Genomic DNA, 18,481 nt, shown 5'->3' with positions numbered 1-18,481 from the left:
CTCTGCGCCCTTAGACCCTGCCTGGTATACTGTTCCATTCGTGCCTGTGCCTCCATGACAGTCTGGAACATGCTTATGGTTGAAATGGATATGGCACATCTGCCAGGGGCATGATGACCAGCACTGCTCTGGTGAACACCCCGAAGCATCTGCCTATGTGATACCCTGCCAGACATCTGGCTATAGCTGCTGTATCCTGACACACGTGCCATAGATACCACACTGTTCTGGCCAATACCAACTGTAGGCTGTCCCTCAGCTAAGGCCAACGGTGATGAGGTATGTAGAGGTAGCGTGACTGTGTGCGTAGATGGGGTGGATATATGTGGGTTGTCAATTGGTGGCCAAGCGACAGCCACTGACGACCCTTCCTGTGCCTCAACACACCTATCCTCACGGTCACTGTCTGTATCAGTGACATCAGATTCCCTGTGGGGGGACCCAGCCCCACCTAGCCATCTGTGAGTGGAAAACAGGGAACAGACTGTAAGACCTGTACAACACCGCTAAACAGCACACACACACACACACACACACACACACACACACAAACACACACACACACACACACACACACACACACACACACATGTGCAGACATGGCCACACACACACAGACATACACACATGCATTCAACATACATGGCAACCCATACACTCCACCAGACAGCACCTACAGACAGCTCCCGCACCCCCATAACACACACAATAGCAGGTGATGGTGCAGTACTGTATCACACACATACCTGTAATTACACACATGTCAGCATGCAGGACATGCGGTGCTCAACAGCATGCAGTGCAACTGTAGTCAATCCCCGTTACCAACATTATATATGGCTGTGATGCATGGATTCTGTTTGTAGGTGATGGCCCTTCCCCTGAAACTCACTGCACCCATGTCCACAGCATTGCTGTACATCTGTTCAGCACCCTGGCATGTACTGTGCACCATACCTCACGGGTGTACACACCATTGCAGAATGTGTAGCTGTGTGTCAGTTGTGTTTCTGATGCTGCTCACAGCCTCTGTGTGTTTCTGGATCACATGTGGACACGTGTTTAGTGAATGCTTGATGTGTATTCACATATGTTATCATCAGTGGTGGATGTATGAGTGATAGACTACCATTAGACTGACCACAGACACAATGTACTGTACCTATGGTGAGTGTAGAGACCATTATTGACCATGATTGAGCCCTGGCAGATGTTGCCTGTGGTACACATAGGTTCATAGGTGAGTACTGGTCTATTGGTCCTGGGGCCTACATAAGCCTAGCCGCAGGGGTTCCCAGCCATGCACCACCCACTAATGTTATTCCCCTGTGCCCCTGTCAGCCTGTGGCACAGATATACTACCCAGGGTGAATTCCCCATTTCCCATCCAATTGCAAAGTGTTTCTGTAAAGAAGGCCAATGAGCACAATTGACTGACATGTACGGGTAGTCCATTCCAGAGTTTGGGGATTCCCTAGGACAGGGCTCTATCCCTCCAGTATGTTCTGTGCAATGTGTTGATGAGGTTTAGGACCCTGGAGCGTGTGTTAGCAGAGGGAGTGGGATGTCTTTATATGTGGCATGTTCAACTGCTCTGTGTATGACATAGCTGTGTATGTTGGGCAGATGTCAGCTGTGCTGGGGCAATGTGCACTGAAGTGTAGCCACAGTTGTCTGAGATGGACTGTGTATTGCATGTGTTTGAGGCTGGTAATCTCATTAGTGAGGTGTGTGCTCTGTCATTGCACATGTACAGCATGCATTATGGGTAGGTGTGTTAGATGTGTACATGGCCTACACCTTAGCTATGACATGCACAGTGAATTGCCAAGCATAACCTTAAACCATACTCACCGGCATCCGGCCGCTGCCTTGCTGGTATCCCAGAGGTACCTACATTGAGATGGGATAGAGTTGATGTCAGTGGCCACAGCTGTGGCATTGCTACAGGGTGGTTTCAGTATTACAGTACAGCAACAGCTGAAGTCTACAGTACTACAGATTATGCATTACTGCTTATCGGTACTACACAGCAACATACCCCACATCTCACATATGCATGGTCTACCTGTACAGATCCATACACTACAGTAGTCTACTGATATGCACTAGAACCTTACCTGCATGCTCCATGCCTGGTATGTGTGTAGCACCCACCTCCATGACTGTATAAGTCTGTAGCTCTTGTGGGCAGGCAGGTGCTACCAGGCTGATGAGCAACTCCTCCTCTCTGGTGAGGGGGGGATGGATTTTATGCCCCCCCCGTTGCAAGGTGGTCACCCTGCATGGCAGCGGCATGGCAACGTACTTGGCGGAGCAGGTCACTACAATGGTGGCGGACCTGCTCATAAGTACAGCTGTGCATCCCCACCTCATTCACTTTGTGGACATCAGTCCACATGGCTGTTCTCTCCTGCTGGTCCTGGCTTGTCCATGAGCTGGTAGTTGTGGATGATGCTGGTGATTATAATCTCCACCTCAGCAGCACTGCAGGTGGGATTCCTCGGGTGTGCCATACTCCCTTAAAGACATAGTGATGGAAATATGTCTAAGCAACTCATATGTCAAGTTTACCATAACAGAATACACATATCAGTCTCCCACCACCATATCAGCTCCAACATAGTGTTCACACTACGCTAGTGGTATGTGTCCAGTATGTGTACCATTGGGTCATATATTGTATTGTACAACACTTTCTGCTATGTGTTTATAGACATGCTCCCTGTGGGAACACTAGAGTTGCTGGGCTGTTACAGGGTACTTCACCTGCATGCCATTGTCACTGCTTCTATGTATCCACATATGCATGTGGTAGGCCTGCTATGTGATTGCTACACATCTATCATTCTGTGATATTGGGGATATCTATGCATGTTGTTGGACATGTTCTGGGATTGTGTGGACTATTACAGCCCACATATGTTCCATGACAGTTACACACCAGTATGTATAGGGGTTATTTGCCAGCAGGAACACCACTCCAACCTAATGTTCACATGTTACCAGTCCACATCACATCTGTGGCCCACCATGGAACCTCATTATCTACTGTTCCATAACTACCTTCATGTGGAACCACCTCAGGGGATAGTATCCCCCACATGGAGCACACACAGGCATGTGTCTATCACCCAGTTAGGTCGAGGGTATTGTGCATAGGGGAGCTCCACAGAGACATGGGGTATGTGCTACATCACCTGGAGGCATGCAGTACACATGAACAAGGTTCGACATGCATGTCCCTCCTGCCCAGCGCACAGCCCATGTACCTTTATGTCCATGTAGATGCTGTCATGACTGCCTATGGGTGGGCACCATGTTCCCTTTGTTCCCATGTGGGGGCTCAATGTCCTCCACATTCCAAATGTAACTACCCATCCACAGTGTTTAACCACCACATGTGTCATATACCAGCCCTGTATGCTGTCTTGCCACCCAATCAGACCTACATACCAATATGTGCCTAATACCCTTCACCAACATATATATCCCACCGTCTCATACAATTGCAATGTGTTCCCAACATGGGTTACACACCACACTCCACACTACATCTTGCAGCCACGTACTGGTGTGTAGGTATATTGTGTATTGATGTGTGATGTTCTCTCACACATGTCATGGCAGGGGACATGGATTGACACACACACACACATATATATATATATATATATATACATATATATATATAGATAGATATATATATTTATATATATATATATATATATATATATAGATATATATATATATATATATGTAGACATACACACACACACACACACACACACACACACACACACACACACACACACACACACATATATATATATCTGTCTGTACACACACACACACACGCATATATATATATATATATATATATATATATATATATATATATGTATATATACATATGTGCATATATGTGTAGATATCATTTTGTGTTGTTTATATACCTATATAAATGTATAACTGTCCGAGGTTCTGTACACATACACAGCTGCGAATATGTATCACACATATATGTATCTGTATGTGGGGTGCATACGAACATCTGGACCACACTCATGTACCCTCTTTACTTCACAGCAGAACTGTTCTGCCTTGCTGCAACACAGACAGGTGTCACATGTGAACACAGACTATCATTAGGGGGGGTATATATTGTGACACACTTTAGATAAGCATATTATACTGCTATGGCAGTTGGGCAAGCTATGCTACACTTTAACATGACTGTCCTGCAGGTGGTGTGGTCTCTCATCCATGTGTCTATAACAGCAGTATTAATACCTCCACCAACCGTTGGCCACAGTAATTTACAGAACACAAATATCATGGGTCACATCTTTGCCATTCACTGCAGGTCTGCACATTTGACAGGTATGTCCCACTGCCCACAGGGACTGACACTACTGTCCAGTGCAGTTGTTGAGCACAACATCATTACAGGAACAAGTACTGATGGCACATATGCATCCTTTAACAGTATACATCCTATTATTCTATGCCATATACTACATGCCAGTAAATGCATATCTGTTTCACATACCTGTTATGTTTTTTCCGCTGTAACAGAACCCTGAACTTTGTGACCTTTCTTGAAAGTTTTTTTTTTCCTCTCTCTCTCTCTCTCTCGCTCTCTCAGTCTCTCCAGTAGAGTGATTGAGCTGGTTTGAATAGATTGCAGCATTCTTTTGTTGGTATTGCACGTGATCAGGTGGTGGCCTCTGCACCAGTCAGTGTCTACCAGTTGCTAATTGCATGCAGCCTGCTGTGTAGTACTTCAGATAACCACTGTCATGGCAACCCTGTACTATAAATTGCTGCCTTCTGTGGGCGTTGTCCCTTCACCTTTACAGTATGGATGACATCCTTCCTGTGTGTGGACATCAGTGTTACAGACAGCAGGTAGCAATACCTCTTACAGCAGAACCTGCAGACACAGGCCAAATCCACACTTGGGTAAGGTTCCAGATCTACAGACAGCATGAGTAGTTTTGTTGTGTACAATGTATCTTGCTGTTCTTACAGGGTTTCTGTGTACATGGTACTTTTTCATGGAATGTTGTCTGTCTGCATAGCTCTCAACTGTGGGCCTATCCGTATGATACCAGGGGGATTGGCTGTTAGGTGTTGTCTGTGCACCACACAGGTATTGTCCCAGATATATGTGTGGCATTGTGTCTGTTGAGTGCTATCAGTACATGGCTACATTCATTTGTATTTCAATGTCATATTCCTGCATAAGGGTATGCTGCAACAAATCCTGTAACACCAGCAATTTTCAGGGTGTGTAACAGCAATAATGCAAATATGGCCCTATGTTCCTGCCTCTGTCTTCCACATATATGCCAGTCTTTGTCCTGCTGTGATAGAGGAAGGGTTGTTAGGTAATGGTCTATCATTATTTACCACTAGCATTACTGCTATGATCCCAGTCATGTTATGGACTCCCACACCAACTGTTGGGCCAAGTCCATATATATGGGGGCAACAGCTGGAGAACAGATATGTGCCCTTGTACATTCCAGAGGTAAGTGTGTGGTACACAGTGTTCCTTGCACTTGTATACCCTTTTATGGGGGGGGGGGGGAGTTCAATGCCATTAACCTAGGCTATGGCACCTTTTCAGGGATGTAACTGTTAAGACAAGGGTCATTCAGTGTGATAGTGAAATGTTAGGTTAAGCAATGTTATGTACAAGATACTCTGACATTAACACAAGTACTACTTTTCCCCCTAGGGCTTGACTACAGGGTGTAATTGGAGGCTGCTGAACTACATCTGTAATTGTTGACTGTTACGTATCCTGAAGGCAAATCCTTTTTCTACTGTTGTACTAATTGAAGGCCTTGGCCTGGACAGCATAGTATGGTATATATACACATTGCTTGCATCTACTGTTTTGTGTGGGCCTTGCATTCATGACTGATTACATATTTCAAACCTTGTGGTGGTGCTGTGGTAGCGTTGTCACCTCACAGTAAGACGCTGACCAGTTCGACTCTCAGCTAGAGCGTCTTCTGCATGGAGACTTGCATGAATGGGCGTACCTTCGTTGAAGGTTGTGTATTAGGGCTGGCAACTCAGCACGTAAAAATCAACTGCCAATCATTAGCGGACCGGAGTTCCGCTGTGGCGACCCCTAACCGGGAAAAGCCAAAAGACACAACATTTGCTTTCAGTACTGGCATACATTATTGTATAGTACACGAATAAAGGTTATCTGTATATGCATACCTGTGTGTCATGTCATGTTCTTTGAATTGTGGGTAGGTATATGTTTAATGTCAGTATTCTCATTTGTGGGAATGGTTGCCACACTACACATTTCACAGGTGCCAATTGAAGGGATTGTGGCTGAGGGATATATTTTGCACCCAGTACTTTCACACTACTTCTACATATGTATGGCTACTGATACCTTTTGTGTGTGTATATGTGTATACACCTATATATATCTCATATGGCTATATCTATATATATGTATCTATAGATATGTACATCTGTAGATATATAAATATATATATATATATATATATATATATATATATATATATATATATATAATATGAACATATGTATGTATCTATATACAATTGATGTTATATGATTTGTGAGTCATACATTTATATATATATATATATATATATATATATATATATATATATATATATATACATATAGCTGTCTATCTGTCTACATTTACAGATATATATCTTTCCATATGTCCATGCATGTTCGGCTCATATTTTGGCCTGTTCCTCATTCACTTGACAATTGTCATAGATGATCGCAGCATTGAAGTCAGTAACTAGTGGCAACACATTTGTGTTTCAGACTTCATCTGCTTCTACATATGTGTTATAATACATATAACTGTAACTAACAACATTTTAAGTGTATCAGAGCATTAGTTGACATATATGCCTATTTGTACCCACAGTGTGGTGTACTTTGTCCAGACTTCTTGCATTAACAGGTTATGTGGTGTGATAATAATACATTTCCTGCACTGTTGACTGATTGTAGTACATGATATGTTTGTAAAAACTTCAGTTTGTATACATCTGCCATGGTTTAGTGGTAAATCACTTTGTGTATGGAGTGCAGGGTCCTGGGTTTCAACCTTGGAGAGGCAGTTTATTTTGTTGCTGGGCAGAACAAGGGGCGTTGGCTACAGAATGATTAAGGCACTTTTAAGCAGTTGCAAGCGGGTTTGCATGGGTTTGCGTGATGGTAAGCACTGCCAACCTCCACTTATGTTTTCTTACAGTCAGTTAGCTTCAAATCTCTCAACCTGTGTAGGCATAGCTTAAACCAGCGCAAACGCACTTAGACACGCTTACTACTGCTTATTCGTTCTTAAACCTGCTTACTAGTGCCTTATTCATTATGACACTGACACTTCACATGTGCATTTCATGCAGTACTCCAGTTCACATTTAAATGTTATTATGTAGGTTATACAGCAAAAAGATGTAAAAATATGTTCATATACAGATTTCACATGGAAAATGATATGTGCTGCATTGGGACTCAAACCAGGATTGCCTGTTCATTAGGCGGATGCTCTAATGACTACACTATTGCTGTGCTGCTTCATTTGCATATATATTCCTTGTTATCCTCTTCAGCCTTTTCAGCTGCTTTAACCGTAGATAAGCGGTGGGCAAACCCGCGAACCTACGGTTAGCTGTACCCGAGGTTTTAAAAAAAAATAAATACAAGGGTTTCTTCATTTTATTTCAATGTACTGTTGCTGTTGAACACATGGGGACTGTTGGTGGGGATATGCGGGCACCTATGAGCGGTCTCACTCATTTAATTACACTTTCTTCTGTTCTACTTTGCAGGGGCATGTTTAATCTGAGAGCTCTGCTCTCAGACACGCTCCCTGCAGTCGTCCACGCTCAGTGTAGGATTTGGAGCTCAGGCAGAGCACCTTCATTAATATGCATAGCGTGCTGCCATCCTCCTCTTAAACTGCAGCTTACGTGCAGGACTAGTTTAGTCCTGCATGGCAGATTAGTAAATCTGGGGAATTCTTTAAGGGCTTTCTTCTTTAAGACTGCCATTTTGTGTTCACTCTCACAGATGCAGAAGATGAAAACAGGTCACAAAGACCGATGGTTTACTTCTTCATCTTCTGGTCATGTGGAATTTGAATTGTGTGTGTGTGTGTGTGTGTGTGTGTGTAAGATGTAAGTAGGTATGTGCTTTTGTGTGTGTGTGTGTGTGTGTGTGTGTGTGTGTGTGTGTGTGTGTGTGTGTGTGTGTGTAAGAGGAAGGTAGGGTTGTGTGTGGTCTGTTTCTCATAAATTGATTTTTTCTGGCAAATCACTGAGGACTGAAGTCAGAAAATAATGGCAGACATTTGAGCTTTAGACTTCATATCCTTCAGAAAATTCATACTAATGTAAAACTTGTTGTTCTACCAACTTTTTAAGTTTGTAAGAGCAATATTTAAAAGGTGTCCTTATTTTTTGGGCATTTGTGCCCCCATTATTTGTGGCTTTGTTAAGATTTCTTGCAAGATATGGGGGAGATAGATGTGTATGTGTGTGTCATTCCTCTCAACTATACAAATTTTCACAGAATGTCCACATTTTTGCCTTATATTTTTCGTCTGTTCCTCATAAAAATTGTCCTTTTTTGATAAATCTCTGGGATGATCTAATGCTTAAACTTACTAAATAATGACATGCATTTGAGTTTCAGACTTCATATCCTTCAGAAAATGCATTATAACACAAATCCTGTTAGTCTAGCAATGTTCTAAGTTTATAAGAGCAATATTTAAAATGTGTCCCTAGTTTTGGGCCTTGTCATCCCCACTATTATGGCAGGCTTTGTCCAGATTTCTTGAGCTAAGAGGTTGAGAGGTATGGTGTGTGTGTGTGTGTGTGTGTGTGTGTGTGTGTGTGTGTGTGTGTGTGTATGTGTGTGTGTGTGTGTTTGTGTGCGTGTGTGTGTGTGTGTGTGTGTGTGTGTGTGTGTGTGTGTGTGTGTGTAAGAGGAAGGAAAGTAGGTGTGTGTGTAAGAGGGAGCGAGGTGTGTGTGTGTGTGTGTGTCTGTGTGTGTGTGTGCACGTGTGCGTGTAAGAGGGAGAGAGAGGTGTGTGTATGTGTGTAAGAGGTAGGTAGCATACCTCTCAAATATCCAGGTTTTTTTGCAGAATGTACAGATTTTTGCCCCATATTTCTGTATGTTCCTCATTAAAAAGGATTGAAATTGCTATGTAATGACAGGCATTTGAGTTTTAGACATCATATTCTTTAGAAAAATGCATACTAACACAAATCATGTTATTTTAACAATTTTCTAAGTTCATGAGAACAATATTTATAATCTGTTCCTATTTATTTTAGGCTTTGTCCAGATTTTTTGTACTAAGAGGTTGAGATGTGTGTGAGAAAAAATGCCCTAGTTAGGGTTAGTAGGTAGTTAATAATTTGCTGAGGCTCAAACTATGTTAGAAAGGAGGAAATGAGCTCCATGCTGGGAGCAGATGAAGTACAGACAGTATCCCAACCATGTGATGGAGACCAGAATGGGTAAGTGAAACTAAATGCCAGAAAATGCATTATTGTAAGTCATCTACCCTAGGAAACTACTATATTGACAATATTCCCCTAAGAATTGCCCAGGTTGTTCGGAATTTGGAAATTGATGTGGACAGTCAACTTAAGTAGACCAACAAGTGTCATTTGTTGCAAGAAAGTCCTTCTATATTGCATAGCTTATACACAAAGGGATTGTGTCTAGATCTAGTGGGAATACTGTGATTTCCATTTTCTAGTTATTGTCTTTTTGTCACTAACATGAGTCCTACTAACAAAAGATAATACAAAAACTGAGAAACTGGAAGCTCTTGCCTATGGATATGTTTAACAAGATACAAGCAGTACAAATGTTTTTAGTCTAGTGTTATACACAGGTCAGACATATTTTTTATAGTAATGATGAGTTGGAGGATTTTAATATGGGAGGGGAAGAGGGCAAGAGTCAAGTGGGATAGGTTTATCCTCCCAACACAACAAGCTTTATGATTGCCACTTTTACTACACAATGTATTTATTCCAGTGTAAGGAATTGTTTTGGAATTTCCCATTGTACATATGCCATAGTGGAATGGAATTCTTCATGTATTTTTGCTTTATATGGGTGTAGAAGTCATGTAGTGGCCTTATTGACTGGGTCAGCAAAGAGTGGGGTGCTTTTTGATGTCTTTAGGCTCTTAGGCTGGAATAGCAGGTTGGTTCTGAAGTGAAGTCTGAGTATGGTAGACCTACTGATGGTACTACTTTTGAGGTATGAGATTTCAGTTTAGTCTTTGAATTTCATCAAGTAGGAAATGACATTGGTAGGGGTGAGTGCTCAGACAAAATTTGTAAGGAGGAGGTAGAGTATATTGTCACCTCCAAAAAGCCCTTGGAATTTTTTATACTAATTGAGAGGTGTAGAGATGGTGTATTTGTAACTGCTGAAATTTCAGACCTGTATACGATCTTCTTTCATGATGCAGGTTTGTAAGTGTTGAAAAATCTTTATTGAATGTCTGGAGGTTGATAGGGGAATTATTGACAATGTGAGTTCATACCTTATATTTGGCAAAATACTATACAATACAGTAGCATAGATATTGTAAAAAATTACTTTTTATGGTAATCACTTGATTGTCTCTATTCAATCTAAACTGTATTAAAAAAAATTTTGCATGTCAGGCACTAAAATTACATGCATTTTGCTTTTACATACATGACCAGAATTTTTGACTTGACAAGTTGGCAACCCAAAGCTGCACTTGTCCATGAACATCACGGATAGCATCAGAGCATTTGCGTAACTGACTATGAATACCAGCCAAAATACTTTCAACATTCAGACCATGTTGTTTTTTCCAGTTTGCCACTCGACAACTCTTTCACTCTTAATTTCAGTTTTCTTAACTTCTTCTCAAGATATACACCACTCCCTCTCTTCATCATACTTTAAGTCTAATAATATTTGCCTACTGCTGTAGTAAAAAATGAACAAATGCAAACAAAATGTAGCATGTTTACACAATTATCAGATAAAGCAAAGGATATTAAGCTAGGTTAAGAAAGGAGGTGATGATTAGTGATCAGCAGTATGGTTTCATGCCAGGAAAGAGCACTACAGATGCGATGTTTGCTTTGAGAGTGTTGATGGAGAAGTACAGAGAATGTCAGAAGGAGTTGCACTGTGTCTTTGTGGATTTAGAGAAAGCATATGACAGGGTGCCTAGAGAGGAGCTGTGGTATTGTATGAGGAAGTCGGGAGTGTCAGAGAAGTATGTAAGAGTGGTTCAGGATATGTACGAGGGTAGTGTGACAGTGGTGAGGTCTGTGGTGGGAGTGATGGATGCGTTTAAGGTGGAGGTGGGATTACATCAAGGTTCAGCTCTGAGCCCTTTCTTATTTGTAATGATGATGGACAGGTTGACAGACGAGATCAGACAGGAGTCACAGTGGACTATGATGTTTGCAGATGACATTGTGATCTGTAGTGAGAGCAGGGAACAGGTAGAGGAGACCCTGGAGAGGTGGAGATATGCTCTAGAGAGAAGAGGAATGAAGGTCAGCAGGACTAAGACAGAATATATGTGTGTGAATGAGAGGGAGGATAGAGGAATGGTGAGGATGCAGGGAGTAGAGGTGGCAAAGGTGAATGAGTTTAAATACTTGGGATCAACAATTCAGAGTAATGGTGAGTGTGGAAGAGAGGTGAAGAAGAGAGTACAGGCAGGATGGAGTGGGTGGAGAAGAGTGTCAGGAGTGATTTGTGACAGACGAGTACCAGTAAGAGTGAAAGGAAAGGTCTACAAGAGGGTAGTGAGACCAGCTATGTTATATGGATTGGAGACAGTGGCATTGACAAAAAGGCAGGAGTCAGAGATTGACATGGCAGAGTTGAAGATGTTAAGATTTGCACTGGGTGTGATGAGGATGGACAGGATTAGGAATAAGTATATGAGAGGATCAGCCCAGGTTGGAAGGTTTGGAGACAAAGCCAGAGAGGCAAGATTACATTGGTTTGGACATGTGCTGAGGAGGGATGCAGAGTATATTGGGAAAAAGATGCTAAGGATGAAGCTGCCAGGTAACAGGAAAAGTGGAAAGCCTAAGATAAGGTTTATGGATGTGGTGAGAGAGGACATGCAGGTGGTTGGTGTGACAGAGCAAGATGCTGAGGACAGGAAGATATGGAAACAGTTGATCTGCTGTGGCGACCCCTGATGGGAGCAGCCGAAAGAAGAAGAAGATGAGTAAATCTTGTAATAAAGATGAAAGCACTCATATTCTGGACTGAATAAAGGCAATTATGTTCTGATACCAGCTCCAACTCCAATCTCTTAATTGCTTGTTAACAGAAACCATACAAAACACTGTCGTCCTCTGAGGGAGACCAAAATGACTGCAGATAAATCCACCAAGTATATAAAAAAAAAAGCAGTAAAAACCGGATGCTTTATTCAGGATGTTTAGGCTTAAGCACTTTCATTCCTAACAGGAGGTTCATCAGAATCTAAAGAGGCTGCATACATCACTTACTTATATACAGGCCACCTTAAAGGTACAGTATAATAAATATCTAAACAAGCGAATGATAGTAAAAGCAAGTGCACAAAAACAAAGTGTGTCCATAAGCATGTCTTAGCATCAAGTGGTGGTCCGCTGTTGTTGCCTTGTATAGGAGATAATGTAAATAAAGAAAATAAACTTTAAAAACATGTACCTCTTTCAAGAGAGTGTTAGAAAACCATGCTGTGACATATCCTTAAAATGATGTGCATGCAACATGTGTGCACCACAAAAAATAATGGATAATATATAATAATGCAAAATCAAAACATTACACTATTTAAAATATTTAAGTAAAGGATGTGAAGATCGCTGCTTACGTAATTCAATCTGTTGTCTAGTAAAAGAGTTTTTGTTTGTGTCTTTCGGCTTTTCCCAGTTAGGGGTTGCCACAGCGGAACTCCGGTCCGCTAATGATTGGCAGTAGATTTTTACGTGCTGGCTTGCCGGGCCTAACGCACAACCTTCAACGAAGGAACGCCCAAGAGTGAGAAATAAATATCTGATAACTGGAAATGTTTATGTTTTATTAGCTTGATAAAAGTTGCTAATCAGTATTTGATTTCCATTTTAAAGAGCATCACTTTACCTTATCCATCAAAACTCTAGTGTTTCTTACAGATATTGCAATGTAGTCTGGATGCAGTTTATGAAGCAAGCTTCTCTGATGTTGCATCTGTGAATAAAAAGCCTGTGGTGTAATCTCAGATGCTGAGCTGCACCTTTCAAATACAACTTTTGTTAATCAGGCTGGCAGGTAAAACTCTTCTTCTCATCCAATGTGATAACATTTTCAAATAATTTTACTCCACAGTCTACCCTTGTGTCATGCAGTTTGACCCGCCCATTACATATGTAATTTTTATGTGTCATGAATTATGTCTATAATTTCTGAGAAGAATTAGCACTTGCAAGTCATTTGTTAAAATGTTGCTTTTAACTGTGGTACCCAGTCTGTTGTGTTGTGAATGCTTAGGGGTTGGCTTAATGGTTAAGGTGTTTATTGTGTTTATTGCACAGAAACACGGTACAGGGTACAGGACTTGATTCTTCAGTTTGGTCACTGTCTGCATAATGCTAGGCATATAATAGTCTGCAGACTGAGTGCCTAATATTTACCTCTGAACATGTCTGCTGCTCAGACACCTCATGCATAACTAGAAACAAACAAACACTGTGAAATTTATACAGATATCTTAGGCTGAATAGAGGAAATAATCCAATGCTGAGCCCAATATCTTTAGGTAATTGTACATAAAGGCAGAATGCAGAGTAATGATAACATTCACCCTATATGGCTGAGCATACAGACAACAGCAACATGTAAACAAACTCTAGGAATGAGAATGAAACATAACTGTTTAGCTCTTAAAACAGACTAATAAAATCAAATTTGCTGAATGCCAGTAGAACCAAAATGAAATATTTTACTCTCCTGCTGGTTTCAGTTATTCTCATTATTTTTAGCTTTTTCTTCATAGCAGTGTAATTTCCCTTCATGCAGCGATTTCACTCTCTTCTTGTAGTGATGTCCTGCTTTGCAGCTACTAGAACTGCCAAAAATTACATTATAGGGGTCTTGGCTACCATCTATTTAATTAGCCTGAAGATTTAGTAATAAAAAGTGCATGAATGAATGAATGAAATATTTCTTTTACTGGTCTGTCCTGGTTTGCTGGTATTTTATGACTGGTAAGGCTGTGATATAAATGGGCAGACTGGCTTTATAGCTTGGGTTAGGGAGGAGTTGGGGAGTGGAGGACACCATTAGGTCACAGATGTAATAAAAACATTTGGGATTTTAACTAAAACCTGGGTGTACTGACAATATTGGCTGAAAGAGATGACGGAAAGATTTTTGGCTAGTCATGTGACAAGCCAAAGTCTTGCTATTGTACTGAAGCACACCTTTTTGTACTCCAAGAAAAGATATTCCACCGGAAGAGCATTACTGCAATGTGGGCACACAGTTTTCCCAGTATTGTTTTGGATCATTGGTGAGAATATGTTTGTTTACAACACTACGTACTGGAGATTCACTAAGATTTATTACAGGTATATTTACAATATTTGTGTATGGAAGGGTAATAGGGATACTTTGACCATTTTTTTGAATAATTGTTATTGAATATTTAAATCAAGTCACATTCTTAATTTTACCATGGAATTTCACAAGCAAATTAAAATATTGTTAAGATCTTCAAATCTACCTGTTTGTAGGAAACCTACACCTGTCAACATCTACCTTTTAGAAAGAAACCTACTCTTGTTTATTTTTATTCCAAAGAGAAAATACTTTCTGACAGGATTATGGTCATGATCATTATTTGAAGTTGAGATTTCATGGCAGTCAAAAACATTACACATAAATCAGCTTTGGTGGAAAAGAAGTATAAAACCCTGGCAATGCCTTAAGTGAACTGAGGTTGATTTCTGGCTTAGATTCTTGATGGAGCTGGCAGGGGAGGATGGACATCTATCCTTGAGAGGGGCTGGGGCAGACCAGAACAACCACTGCCACTTCCTTTGAAGGAGGGACAATGCAAATACATACCCTTTCAGCTCATTTCGTTACTGCTTGGTGGTTGCTTTTGCAGTAAGTGCATGGTACCATATGCTTGCAATTGTAAAGTATTACAGGCCTCATAATTACAAAACTAGTGTGTCCCTTCAAGCAGGAGTCGGGTTTGGTGATATATAAAAATGTTCTCATAATGAAGATGACATCAAGAATATAATGGATTCTGGGTGGCCAAGATGGTAAACTGGTAGGAGCAAAATCTCTCAGCTCTCTTACTTCAATACTATTTCTGACAGGACTTTTGCGAATTATGAAACAAACTGAGGATTATTTTATTATCAAGCAACTTCTAATGCCTTGGAGAATATACTGAAGAACTTTTATCACTTGACTCCAAATAATTCCTGTCAAATTAAGCAGCAGAAAACAAACACCATCAGCACTTCAGAAAGAGCCACTTGAAGAACTATTCACAAGATTCTGTCCTCAAGAAAGAACTGCATTCAGTGTTATCCAACATTCAGGACTTGTCACTAAAAACTGACAAGATTGAAAACAAACTGGATACTTTCAAAGATAAATGTTCCCAACAACTGAAACAACTACAAGAAATACTTTTACAACAAAAAGCACAGATATCAGCTATGGAAAAATCACTAAATGATATGGACTCTAGACTCACAGAAGAAGTACACCAAACAGAGTTTTTATTAAAACAAAACACCTATCTATTGGAGAAATTAGATGACCTAGAAAACAGAACAAGGAGGAACAACATTCAGATATATGGACTACTTGAGAAAAATGAAGGGTACAATTTAACTAACTTTCTCACATCCTGGATTCCTGACATAATGAAATTTGCCTGAAGCAGTTTCTTATGGTATTGAACTGAAATGGTATTGAAATTCCCACAGATCATTAACAGCAATGAAAAATACACCTACATCCAAAAACAAGCCAAGGTCTATAATTGTAAGACTGTTTTCTACACAGGATAAAGAGCTGATACTAAGAAATGCCTGGGCTAACTCACCTGTTAAATTCCAAGGTGCTTTAATCAGATTTGACAATGACTACTCTACAACTGTATTCTCTAAGAGGAGGAAATTCCTTCTTTTAATAAAAGCCTTAAAGAAGAAGCAACTGAAAACACACCTATTATTTCCAGCAAGACTGAAAGTTTTCCTTCCAGAGGGTATAAACATATTTGAAACTGTAGAATCAGCAACAAAATACTTATCTAACAACGTTTTTACACAAATGGAGACAATGGATTGGACTAATAGTAGTCCAAAAAGAAATGCTGAAAAGAATGGTTGGAAAACCGTAGAACAAAAGAAAAAAAACTGAAGGACAAATAAATCAATACTTTCTTGAAGTTCATAAGCCAAACAAAACCTTTGGGAAAATATTGTCACTCAGTTGCAAAAAAACTGGAACACACTCCCTTTAGCCCTTAGACTACTTAAAGACAAAAATGCCTTCAAGAAACAGCTTAAATCTTTTTTTCCTATCAAATTGGATATGTTCATGCTCTAAACCAGTACCCAAAAAACATTCAGGGATAACCTAACTTAACTGTATCACTTCTAGCTCTCTCTCTTACTACTACCTACACATTTTTTTTGTCATATTCCATACTAGTTAGCTCATGTTACACTCAATTCCCATAATCCCTTATTACTGTTCTTTAATTTATTTATTAACTTCCAAAGTTCAGACAAGTTTATGTATATATTTACTTACTTCATGCCTAGTACCTTGGTTCAGCAATGTATTGACCTTAGTCTTACCATATTTCTGCTTAGTTTCTTGCCATACTACATGAAAATGTCCATATGTGTATTGTAGTGTATTTCTATCCATTCTATATATTCCTTTATTGGATGTTATGTAATTACTTCAGAAGTATGTATACTTAAAATGTGATCTGTGTTTATTTTTGTTCTTACTATTTCTTTACTTAAACTTTTTTGGGAGCTTTTCTACTCGGGTCTCTGCTGAAAAAGGGCTTCTAAGAACCCAGACAGACTAACCCGGTTAACAAATGTAAAAATAAATAAATAATAATAAATAAATATACAGGTATACATATGTTAAAAATGTTTAGCAAACAAAATAAAATCTTCCAGCTAAACTTCCAACTATGTTAGTCATCTATTAAAACAGGTACTTTTCTCAGTTATAAGATTATTCTCTGAAAGCTAACATTAAAGCTGATTATAAAGCATAACACTAACATATAATTCAAATGAAACATTTATGCTTATTTGAATAGATTAAATATTAAATATTAAAGTATTATAAATTTCCTTAGAACTGAAAGTTGTTGTGTCTTGTTGTGTCTTTCGGCTTTTCCCGGTTAGGGGTCGCCACAGCGGAACTCCGGTCCGCTAATGATTGGCAGTTGATTTTTACGTGCTGAGTTGCTGGCCCTAACACACAACCTTCAATGAAGGTACGCCCATTCACGCATGTCTCCACAGTAGATGCTCTAGCTGAGAATCGAACGGGACAACGTCTTGCTGTGAGGCGACAACGCTACCGCAGCACCACCACCGCAGATTATTTCCTTAGAACTGAAAATATTGTTTAAAAATGGTGGCACCTACTCACACACTAAAAAAAATGAATGAAAAATGAAAAAGGAAGCTTCTGTTATATGATTAACATACAGACTGTGATTACTGAAGTTAATGCATAGGTTCATAGGTTCATAGGTAGGTACTAGGCTATTGGCCCTAGGGCCTATACAAGCCTAGCCAAAAAGGTATTCTGGCTTTCGCCACACAAGAAAATTATTTTCCTGTGCCCCTGTTGAGCAGAGCCACAGAGGTGATCCCTGGGGTGAATTTCCTATTTCCCATCCAATCAAGATTTTTTTTTTGAAGAGTGCCAATGAGGAGCTTTGTTTGATATGGATAGGTAGTTTGTTCCAGAGTATGGGGAGTCTCTGGGACAGGAATCTATCCCTCCAGCATGTTCTGTTTATTGTGGTGACAAGGTTTAGGTCCCTAGAGCATGTAGCTTATTGGGATTTCTTTAAGTGGAGCATGCCCAACAGCTCTGGGTTTGACATAGCTTTGTAAGTTAGGCAGAGATCGCCTCTGCATAGGCGATATGTGATGGAGTAAAGCTGGAGTTTTTTTAGATGGTCTGCGTAGAGCATCTGTTTGAGGCCAGTAATCCTCTTTGTGAAGTATTTATGTGGCCTTTCCAGTTGTTGTAGATGTCTTGTGAGGTGCACACTGAAAGGGGCATTGTACTCTATAATGGGTCTAATGAGTGATAAGTAGAGGGGAACAATGACCTTTTTTTCCTGGATGAGAAACCTTTTGGATGAGGT

Source organism: Protopterus annectens, chromosome 3.part0, assembly GCF_019279795.1.
Source record: "Protopterus annectens isolate FY-2018-M chromosome 3.part0, PAN1.0, whole genome shotgun sequence".
NCBI lineage: Eukaryota > Metazoa > Chordata > Ceratodontiformes > Protopteridae > Protopterus > Protopterus annectens.
Note: the sequence above shows the minus strand (reverse complement) of the source record.